The 12,003-nt window shown below is 35.4% G+C and overlaps 1 protein-coding gene across 1 annotated transcript in view; it reads right to left on the minus strand.

Annotated features, from left to right (window-relative positions):
• Ctnna3 (catenin alpha 3) overlaps window positions 1-12,003 on the minus strand; it is a 1,282,010-nt gene that overhangs the window by 440,805 nt on the left and 829,202 nt on the right. The window lies entirely within an intron of this gene.

Raw genomic sequence — 12,003 nt, forward strand, 5'->3', positions numbered from 1 at the left:
CCTCTCTCTCTCTCTCTCTCTCTCTCTCTCTCTCTCTCTCTCTCTCTCTCTCTCTCTAGATATATATATATATATATAGAGAGAGAGATTTATATGGTGCTACTATGTAGACACACACACACAGTATTACCATGTTCTTTAGGCTGACCTGGAGCTAGCTATATAGACCAAGCTGGACCTTGACTCTTAGATATCTTCTTGCCTTTGCCTCTCAAGTGCTGAGATTAAAGGTTTGCACAATCACTCTGGTTGATTATTTTATTTAGCCAAGAATCCATATAAATTATGAGCAAAACAAAAGAACAAAATAAAAGCAACCTAAATGAGTAAAACAATCTAATCCTAAATTTCTACTGGGGGGGGGGGGCAAAAAGGAAGCAAAAATTCCTGACTTGAGATTCAACTCTCCATATTTAACTTCCAAAATGTTCCGCGGATTAAGCTCAGTATTTAGAAAAAGCTACAGGTATTTTCAAAGAGAGGGGAGAGAGAAAGACATGAATGTGTTTACTTCTGTGCACTGTATGCCTCCTGTTCTCTGACACAGATGTGTGTGCAAATATCCATCCTACAAACACAGTATGTTTGAGGCTAACCTTCCATCTGCTAATCCGTTGCCTGGAGTCTGAATTGCACAGTTTCTCAGATGTTTCTTTTAAGGACAAATGGAAAGTTAAGGGTTCTGAAGACAAACACCTGAGCATATTAACACCTTATTCTGAGGTGGGACCAATGACTTGTCTTTTATTGGGTATCAAAGAGAGAGAGAAGTAGGGAGAGAGAGGAGGCTGCTTTCTGTGGCTCAGATGAAATATATACTTCATTGTTCAAAATAGAATCTATTTTTCTCAAAATATGGAGAAAACACTGATGCTCTAGGTGGCTATTTTTCAGTGTTTAGCCTAGCTTTGTAGATCTCTGAAAATGCAATCACAGTAAAAACAATTTCTAATGATGTGCAATATCTTTAAATAGCCAAATATCAAAAAGTACAATTCCAACATCATGTAAATGGTGTGACTGAATACTAGGGATGCTCATGGCCCATAACTTCAGGTAAAGCATCTGTCTCCCACCATTAATGAGAAAGGAGACAGTATTTTATGTTTAAAATTAATAGTTGGGGCACACTGGGTTATAGGGAAAACACAAAGTGCTTTAATGCAAAGCATTTCACAAAATCTTGCAGGAATTCAACCAAATCATTACATAAAGAAAACACATGTGAGAAATTTTTCTTCATGTCTTAGCTACTGAACTTTCTATTCATTTTACCTGCCCAGAATCTGCTATGTTCAGCAAGATGGATATTAACAGATGTAGAAATGTCCTTTCCATTTCAATGCTCCCTAGTCTCATTTGTCAAAAAGGTTGTCTATTGAAGATTTTGGACTATTACTTATTTATAATAGTTAGATATTAATTATATTCTCCAATGCTGAGACCAGTGTTTTTATTTAATATATATTCATGTGTGTGTGTGTGTGTGTGTGTTATTGTATTATATATGTGAGTGTGGGCATTCATGGTTATGCCATAGAATTCAAACAGAAGTCAGAAAATAGCTTTTGAGAACTGGATCTCTTCACTATGGCTCCTGGGAACCAAACTCATGTTGTCAGGCTTGCACAGCAAGTGTTCAGATCCATGGCACCATCTCTGAGGCCCCCCGCACCAATACTAAGCATGGGAAATACCATTAAATTCTAAATGTGCACACAGTCTTCAGAATGTCAGTGGACACTGGACTACCATCTGCAGCATCTTTAGAGTATAACATCATCCTTTTGCAAACTGGAACAATGATTCATCATCACTGATAAATAATAAAACATATTTAACATGCCCCTAAAACAGAACATAGTCCTCAAAGGCTATGATATTAGCAGAGCCAATAGAGAGTTGACCGCAAATAAAACCAATACTCATTCATTTGTTTTAATTCTCTCTCTTGTTCCTCTAACTCTGAAGGTGACTTAACATCGAAATGTTTTTTTGCCAGGTGATGATCCACAGAGAGGAAGCACAGAAGGAAGGAAAGGAAGCAAACCAATGACTGAGAATCACTAATTAAGAGGAAAACAATGGAGCCTGAAGTACAACTTGGTTAACAGATTACTCATCTATCATGCCCAAGCCTAGGGTTGGATCCCCAACAATCCATAAACTGGCACAGTTGCTCACACCTATACTGTAGACAGATAAAAGCAAGAAAATAAGAAGTTTGATTTTTTTGTTTTCTGTTAATTTTGTCTTTTGATTGTTAGAGTAGTTAAATTTCTATCCTGCTATGATTTCCATACGTGGTCCCCTGACTCAAAATAATAGTTATTCATTGCAGCTCTTTCATTTTGCTGTAGTTTGAATCTGTTGGAGACAGAGTCTGTACTTTTGTTTCCCTGTTACCCAGACCCAAATAATCACACAGAAACTATATTAATTCCCGTACTGTTTGGTCAATGGCTCGGGTATATTCCTAGCTAGCTCTTACATTTTAAATTAATGGCCTACCAGTAATGTTCTGGCATCTTTTTCTCCTTTAGCATCAATATGACATCTCCTTGAGCCCATCTCTATATTTGTCTGTTTGGATTGTCTGCCTGGCTTTACTCTGCTAAGCCATTGGCTGAAACAGCTTTATTCATCAGGCAATAAACACAACACATATAGAGAAGGACATCCAACAACAATCTGTGGTCCCTGCTATTTCTGATATATTATGTTCTTTGAGTCTCAGTGTGGAATATATAAGATAGGAGAAAACCAAGTGATCTTATTAGCATGCCATTGCTGATCATTCAACAGCCTTAGCTGATCTAGAAGCTTCTCTCTGCTTTCTGACCCTTCTTAGTCTCACTTATAAAGTATTTGGTATGCTTAGAAATCAAGAGGAATAACAGAAGAAAGTCCACCCATTCTGTCTTCCTGGCAGTTCTATTGTTCTAGCTATGAGATGTCATAGATCATTCTCATTTTATGCTGCAATCCCTTGATCATCAATAAGGCTATATGATATGCTCTGACAGTTCTAATTCAGCAACTATTAATGAGCTTTAAACTCTATTCAGATTTGGCATTAGTGGAAATTAAAATAAAGGAGAAATATTCCAAGCATGACTGCTTTTCTATGAATTTCTTTGCATACAAAAATAAGAAATTGTCTCCTTTAGGTAAATTTGCTTTTTCTGTTAAGTTTCTTCTTATTTTTTCATTGAATGTACATCTGTTGACAGCAATGTAAAGAGTCCTAACTAAATTAATAAAAGTTGAATAATATGTATTCCTTTTAACTATAAAGTTGATAATCACGTTAATGCCAATAAGTCTACCCAAGTCCTAGTCTAGATCAGTCTTTCTTGATGTTCTGTCAATAATGGTTTACATACTTTGTTGAAAGAAATTTATTTCAGCCTTTTTAATAAGCAATATATTTCTTGAAGGCAGAGAACTTGACTTTATGATATCATCCTCAAGCCTCATACAGGAGAAACTTTAACAACTTGAAATAGATAAAATAATATATAATAAAAAAGATAAATCATTCTCTCAAAGCAAATTCATGGCTTCTCCTATAATTATCACACACACATGCATGCACAAACACACACTTATTCTATGAAGTTCATTTAGTGTTCTTCTTGCATATGTGTGTTTATTGTTGAACATGTGGAAATATGAATTTTAACATTTTTCCTTTATTAACTGTACTAACGGAATAATGTTAAATTGACAGTTTGCTGCACTTCTAAAGGAAAAAGCTGTGTAAGTAATTATAATCATAAAGGCCATCAAATACACCTTTCACAGACGATGTAGTTCATCAATAAAAAAGAAAAACAGCTTATATGTGTGCAGATGTAAAAGAAGTGGCATTTGAAATGTGGCTGGAGGACATAAGTTGTTTGCGTAAGCCAGAAGCACAGGCTCAGCCTCCAGGTAGAAGGTTATTTATATAAATAACTGAATAAGAGTGGTTTCAAATGAGAATTATTTTCCTGTCTTCTCTGATTAGAGAAAACAAAACAACGCTCTTGTCCTGTTTTGCTGATAGTACTTTCTGCAATATGGTGGCTACTGAAGCAGGGAAGACCATAACACCATCTGTATCATTTTAAGGACTTGAATTTTCTCCTGGAAATATGTACTCCTGCCCTTGAGAAAGAGAGCAGCTTCAGCAGGTTGGAAAACTACTGGTCAATCAACAAGTGTTTATTGAACACTTCAGTTCTGTGTTCATAACACAATGGTCCTGGCTATAAAATATGTTCCCCTTTGAGGATTTCAGTGGGAGAAGTGTTATTGGCACACACTACTGTGCACATGAAATGAAGGGCAGCATGAACTTTCATTATTGAATATATTGTATTTGCACAATTACATCTCAGAAAGGAGAAAGCCATTTTGACACAGAGGGGCCTGAAGGCAAATTGAAAGCAATAACCTCCCAGAATCCCTAAAGAAGGAAGATGTTGTGTTATATCACATTCAAAGATGAGAATTTGTCTAATCATTTAAGCTTGACCAAAGTTCTCTCTGTACTGCAGTCTGGCCTGCAACTTACTCTGTAGACAAGGCTAGATCCAAACGTGTTGATCCTTAGAGCTATGCTCTGAGTGTCAGGACTACAGGCATGCCACCATGCTTGGTATATCATTGTCTTTCTTAAAACAGTTTATTCCACAGTTAGGGTACTCTGATACCAAGAAAATCTCTTCAGCTGTTGATCTGTAACCCTTTTTTTCTAATTATTTCTTCCTCTTGAGTTCTCAATTCCTCTAGCTCTTCCTGTGGAAGAATTCCAATAGAGCTATGACATTCTTTCATAATATTATCGCTTCAGTCTGTCAGCTATGATAGACACCATCTTGATTTTCAAACTTCACATCAATGTGACAACTAGACATAGCAAAATATTTAAGATAAGCATGACTAATGGGAATACACAGGAAAAATGTTTCCCTTGATCTGGTCCTTCTGTAAGAATCTATAGTTTTGCTGTCACCTCTCAAGCTCAGATTGACTTTAGGGAATGTTGGGTGACCTTTCCCAGCAAGAAAGACAATTAAGACAATCTTAGGAAGTCATAGATATTATGGATTCATTTAATTTGAACATAAACTTTATAGTTATTGCTGTTAAATGTTCCTTGTTTTCTGAGTCATTCATCTACCTTGGCAGGATATGATGAGTCATGGCTCCCCATATACATTTGATCTTCCTCTTAGATTTAAGCTGACTATAAATATAATTACATTACTAGGTTTCCAAAGGAAGATCGTAAAGAACATTTTCAAGTGGTATGAAACTTCAAGAGAGGCAATATAAGGAAAATGTTAGTCAGAATGTTCAGGACATAGCAGATGGTCAATAAATGCTAGCTAGATTCTTTCTTACAAATATTTAAAAAAACATGAAAAAGTAGGGCATATCCTTCAGAGTAATATTTTTCTTTATGGCAAAATGATGTCTGACAACTTTCTGGAATTTTCTCGTTATATTAACATTCAGCTTCCTTTTCTCCCATCTTTGCCACAAGTATTTGGCAAGATCTCTATTTATATTTCTTATATAATATTTATAAATATAATTCATAATATACTTATTATATAGATACATATGAAAATTTTCACAAGAAACAAAGATCCATAAATAATAAAAGTTCCTGATTTTAATAAATACACCATCTTTAAATATATATGATTATTTAATTCTAAACTCATTGACTGCAAATATGTTGGATAGATAGCATATTTATGGAGTTTCAGAAAGGACGGAATTCAATAAATGTGGGAGTGGTTTAGAAAGGAGTATGAATAAAAGCTTGAATGAGGGAATAGAGTTAATAATTCAAAATATGAAAGGCTAGATTTGTATTATTTGGGGTATAGAATTCTTAGTAATTGCTAATGGGTTTCAAAATATAAGAGGAGGGCTGGAATTGGTATTGGAAGCAGTAGTAACCATTGCATGATACTACATTAATGAATAGAAAAAAGAATGATGTGCAAATTTCCTTTACGTGGCACATGAGGTAGGGGAGGTAGTTATAAAAGACTGTTTTGAAGATGAAGTGTGGTGATCAGGGAAGTCAGGAGTAACAAATATCTAGGTTAGAGATGAAGTTAGAGAGAAAGATGGGGTTCTTAAATTCACTATCCACAGATGATGAAGAAGAAAAGTTACCTACTTTTGTAGACCAGTAGGTCTGAGATTATTTATTCCATAAGGTGTTAGAAGGTAAACTCTAACATAAAGATCTTAACTACGCAAGACAATATCTTAAATATAGTTTTAAAAATTGAAATTTTTCTATGTAGGTATGAAGTAATTTTAGTGCCAAAATGTTTCTTAATAACACTATTTTCAAGTACAAAACTGAAAGAAGTATATGTTTGAATCATTATATTTACCCAAATAGAGAATGCTTATGGCTGTTTCTCCTAGGAACTCTGTCTTGGGGATGAATATTAACATAATTAGTGATCCAGCATCCTGAAAACTTCTACACCCTGTTATAACAACTTCGTTGACCTGAGGACCTTGTACAAATCCAAACAATCATTTATCCCTTCCTTGTGCTGTGACAAACAGAGAAAATTATAGCCTGTAGCTTGAAGTCACTGGGTTCTCATTCCATGTGTTGTGAGTGACAGTGCCAGTGACCCCTGAGCCCCAATAGAGATGCAGAGTGTTGCCTGCATTCTCATTAGGAAGAGAAAATGTTGACTCCATATCACACTGAATCAAAAGGTCAGGACTGGCCGCTGACCTCTAAACTCTTGAAGTATGATTTAGTTAAGACAATATCTCAGAAAATTCAGTGCTGCAAGGATAATGACACATATCTAAAGACACATATGCTAGATGTAATGACACATGTCAATCATCTAAGGTGGGGTAGGAGGTCACAATTTCAGTCTACCCTCAGCTACATGGGAAGACACTGCCTTATCAACATCATTATCAATAATAAAAAGAACAAATGTGCAAACACTGTTAATATAAACCAAATATCATTTTTCATCTGGCTATTTTTGTTTATGATTCAAGGTTATTGTTGTAGATGATATTTAGTAAAGTAAAATTCTGAATGATTTTGCATCCTCCAGGAATGTGTGACAGGAGCAGGGGCAACTTCAGGCAGGGGAAGCCCTGAAAGAAGAGAAGGAAGAGGCCGGGTGTAGGATCATAGGGAGACTAGAGAAACAGAACTTCATGGGGGTCCAGAAACTGAGATCATGCCTGTAATAGAAAGGACACATTGTTTTAGAAGAACAAATAAAAGGTAAAATATTGTTTTAGAGAGTGGCAGGGAAGGGATCATCACATGGTTCATATTTAAAAGATGAATCTCTGTTTTAACCCACTTTTTGAGGAACATCAGCTGTATTTATTGCACACAAAGAGTCAATTCTACATAACGAAGGATAAAATATGTTAAGTACCGCAAAGCACACTTTTCCTTTTCTCTTCTTTGAAACTGCATTAAAGCCAAAGGCTCCTTCAGAACACGCAAACAATGCCTGAATCTATTCTTTCTGTTGCGGACAGGACACGATCTCTCGTGCATCTCACATTAGGTGATAGGCTTTTTCAGATCATGTAGTTACACATTTCATATTTGCAAAAGTCTTCTTGAATATAAAATTCCTTAACGCATTTTATGGATAAGCATGAGTTTAAAAATTGTGAGTCAAGTTGTGTGAGGTAAAGGATTAAAATAATAAATGCATTAAGATTTAGTAGCAAGCAGTCTTCATGATTTTAGAGTTAAGCAGGTAATTTCATTTATGTATAATTCTCTAATTATAAGCATGGGGATTTCTATGTTTCTCTTAAGTGTCAAAAAAGTTATACAGATTAAAAAATTGATCACAGGAATTTTTAATTTCAACATTGGACGTGTGACTCATTTTCCTTTCTATTTTAGAATTTTGGGCCTTTCCACCTTTTCAAAAATAACAATATTATTTGGCACTTAACATATTATGATATGATTATAACAGTTCTTACCATCCCTTTAATTTAGCATGCATTAATAAAACATGACCCTGGAAGGCTATGTGTATTGTCTAAGATTATATAACAGTCAGGGTGGGGAAATAGTGGTCTATAATTCTTGTCTTCTAAAATCATTTGCCATTATTGTTTTGTAACAGTTATCCATTGAAACAAAAGTTGGTATGTTAATATGTGAACTCTGGTTTTCTAGACAATATTTTCAAAGTCTTAATAGCCCTCCAAGTTTTGCTTTCAAATTTAGAGCATTTGCTGTAGCTGGCTATAAAGGTTCACATTTCAAGCAGAATTTGGCTCCCTTTTAACACGATTAATGGATGGTAGTAGAAAGAACAATTTGATTGAGTTAAAGGATTGGATATTGCAAACTATTTGGTTTTTCTTAAAAATGTCCTTCATATAAAATCCCTCACATCGGATCCACAGAAATAGACTTCAGTTTTATTTTGTTTCCACACAGACTCTCAGTTTATACTTCAGGATAGCTGCAAACTGTCAGTTTTCCCTTCGGTGCCTCCCATATGTTGGGATTTTAGGCATGCATCGTCACATTCAATTTTCAAAACTACTGTCTTGAAATAAAACTTAGTTCTGAACGTTGGATCTTTTATCAGTTGAATGATCTGAATTAATGCATATACCTTATTATATAAGAAAGCTAATTTCTACCTTAGTAACTGTATCAGTCTGGAGCTTGTAGAAATTTTAATCTTCTTTCTAATTTTATTAGTAATTTCTTCATCTCCAATGACTTTATAAAACTTCAAAGATTTTTTTCCCTAAAATAATGTCATTAAACACAAGTGAATCATTGGATATGAAATAAATCTTTCGAGATTTTATCTTTGTATTCAAGTAGCCTAGGGACCCAAAGGAATGTGTGCTTACTCTCCCTTATGGAGAAGCGTCGACAGAGCTCACAGGATGTCTGCAAAAGCCTCAGGCTAGAAAAATTAATCTGAACTGAGTGTTCATATGGAATAAACAAGAATATTGGGAAATCCTTCCTTTTACAACCCGCACATTTATTGTCTAAATAATTTTCTATAATGAAAGGAAGGAAACTTGAATGAAGGAAGGAATGAAGGAAAGTGAGGGGGAAATCACATGGCTATTTTCTAGAGTTCTGTACAAGAAAAGGACTTGTTTGCCATTGGATTTCCCTTTGCTACTCTTCAGCGACACACGAGTCCACTGGCACTTTCCAGGCAGAGTTGTTTTGTTGAAAGAGACATTCAGTAGGTAATCAAATATCAGGTCAGCTGTATTAAGAAAAGAGTCTTTGGCTTTCAAACATCAATCTACGAGAAGGGCTTTGGTTAGGAAATCTTACTATAATTTGAAGGGATAGTAAAAACAAATAGGGTTAGAAATTCAATAATATCACAGTTCATGACAACACAACTTCCTATTAACAGGAAGAATTTTTATTGCATTCTTAAGTAAAATCATTGTCTGCCTTGGCAGGGGAGGAAAATCCCTGTTAACGAAGCTTCATTGGTAAGTTAGTAAGGACATGGCAGGCTCCTTCCTGTGGAAGTCTTTACTCCTCTGTGCTGAATGCACTATTGGCAGCCAATGAATAATGGTTTGACATGAGCTTCTGTCAAAGGTTCTATAAATCATGAGATACTAAGACAAATAAATGAAAGCCATTCTGAACAAAAATATGATGAGGTCACTCATTGCAGGTATTTGTTCCCAATCTTTAAACAGAGTTTTCAAAACAAATAATTACTTGAAACATTTTATTCATCAACCATTCCATAAATTCTTACTGAGTATTCACATCGAAGACTCTTTCCTAGGCTTTGCACATACTGCACTAAACATGCTTGTAGCTATGATTTTTACCTTCTGTGTGAGCATGCTAAACAAAAACATGGAAACAAAATAATGGTCAGAATATCGTGTGTGTGTGCACACGCAGGCGTGAGAATGCAGGTACCTGTGGAGAGCATCAGATTTCCTGGAGCCTGAGTTACAATATGGGTACTCAGAACTAATGTTAGGTCTTCTAGAAGTACTATGAATAGTGCTTTCTCTAAATCACTTAACCATCTTTCCAGGCTCCAGACAAGATAATTGGTGAGGTGCTCTCTTAATGTATTATTTAGATGTAAAAAGCTGTAAATAATTGATGTATACAGCTTGATACATTTGTAGATAAGTACAGAGCCTTGAAACTAATCTTATCTTCTATTTTCTCTTAAATCTATTTTATTTTTACTATCTTTATTATAATTTGATAAAAACATGTAACATAAGAATTAACCGCTTCTTGAGCTGGACTTCTTTTTATGCCTCTCAATCAAAGAATGGATAAAGAAAATGTGGTACATTTATACAAAGGAGTACTATACAGTAGACAAATTAATCACATCTTAAAATTTGCATGCCAATGAATAGATCTAGAAAACCTCTTATCTAGTGAAGTAACCCAGATCCAGGGAAACAAATATAATATGTCCTTATTCATAAGTGTATTTTAGATGTAAAGCAAAGAAAAACGAGCCTACAATTCACAACATCAGAGAACCTACACAACAAAGAGGACCCTGAGAGAGACATACATGGATCTAATCTACATGAAAAGTAGGAAAAGACAAGCTCTCCTGAGTAAAATGCGAGCATAGGGATCATGGGAGAGGGTTGAAGGGGAGGGGGAGGAAGGGAGAGGAGCAGAGAAAATAAATATATAGCTCAATAAAGACAATAAAAAAGAATTAACCTCTTATTAAGTTTACAATATTTTACTGCTTGCTATTGGTCGACATATTTTGAGGATTGTGTAATTTTAACATGTACACTCTATGGTTATCATTTTCTACTAGAAAGTGCCTGGCAATAGCTGTTCTTTCCTATACTTTGAGTTTAAGGATTTCAGATTCCCCATAGAAGAGGTATCATGCATAATTTGTTACATTGTGTTTGGTTCATTTCACTTCGGATGCCTGCCAGGTTCATCCATGCTGCTACAAATGGCAGGATTCATTTATCTTCACAAGGCTGAATATTCGAATGCATGAACATACATTTTCTGTATCAGTTTATCTTTTGACAGACATTAGGTTATTTCCATGTTGTAGCTATTATGAACAGTTCTATGATGACATGATATCATTTAGAGATTCTGATTTCCTTTTGATAAACTTCCAAAAGTATCATTTCTTGGTTATAGGCTAGCTCTATTTTTAACTTTTGGAGTCACCTTCATTCACAATCATTTGTTAACAGTTGTACAGTTTACAACTTATTATAGGACCTACATTATGGGTGGATCCCTGCATATTTAGGGTAAAACGTATTTTTTGATGTTGCATGGAATGAACTGGATTTATTAAGGCTTTCTCATCTATGGTGCTGCTTGATTCTGCTTTGATAGTTCTACATGTTGATCTATATTCTCCATTGAAAGTAAGACTTTATTTTCCTTACTATACATGTATTGTTGAAATAAGAGCGGCGGAGCTGCGTCCCCAGCACCCTGGCTGCCTGCTAGCTTATGGCCGAAATAACAACACATTTCTATCTAGCCTCTTCTCGGCTAACTCTCGCACCTGGACTAGCCCATTTCTAATAATGTGTGTAAGCACCCCAAGGTGCGCTTACCAGGAAGATTCTAGCCTATGTCCATCCTGGGTCGAAGCTGCCTGGGAGAGCAGAGCCTGACGTCTCTCTCCAGGAGCAGAGCAGAGTCTGAGCTCACTTCCTCTTCCTCCCAGCATTCTGTTCTGTTTACTCCTCCCACCTGTGTTTTAACCTATCAGGGCCAAGCAGTTTCTTTATTGCTTAACCAATGAAATCAACAGATTGATATATGACACTACCACATCAATGTATTGCTGTTTTATTTGTTTTCTTTTTGTGTTTATGTGTCCTACTGTTCAGCATATAATATTTAAAGCATAAACTGTATTAAATCTGCAATCCTATCATTGATGGTCCTCTTCACATCTTGTGGCTATCTTTGTCTTATTGGCT

Source organism: Alexandromys fortis, unplaced genomic scaffold, assembly GCF_014885135.2.
Source record: "Alexandromys fortis isolate MF-2015 unplaced genomic scaffold, M_Fortis_MF-2015_v1.1 scaffold_9, whole genome shotgun sequence".
Lineage (NCBI taxonomy): Eukaryota > Metazoa > Chordata > Mammalia > Rodentia > Cricetidae > Alexandromys > Alexandromys fortis.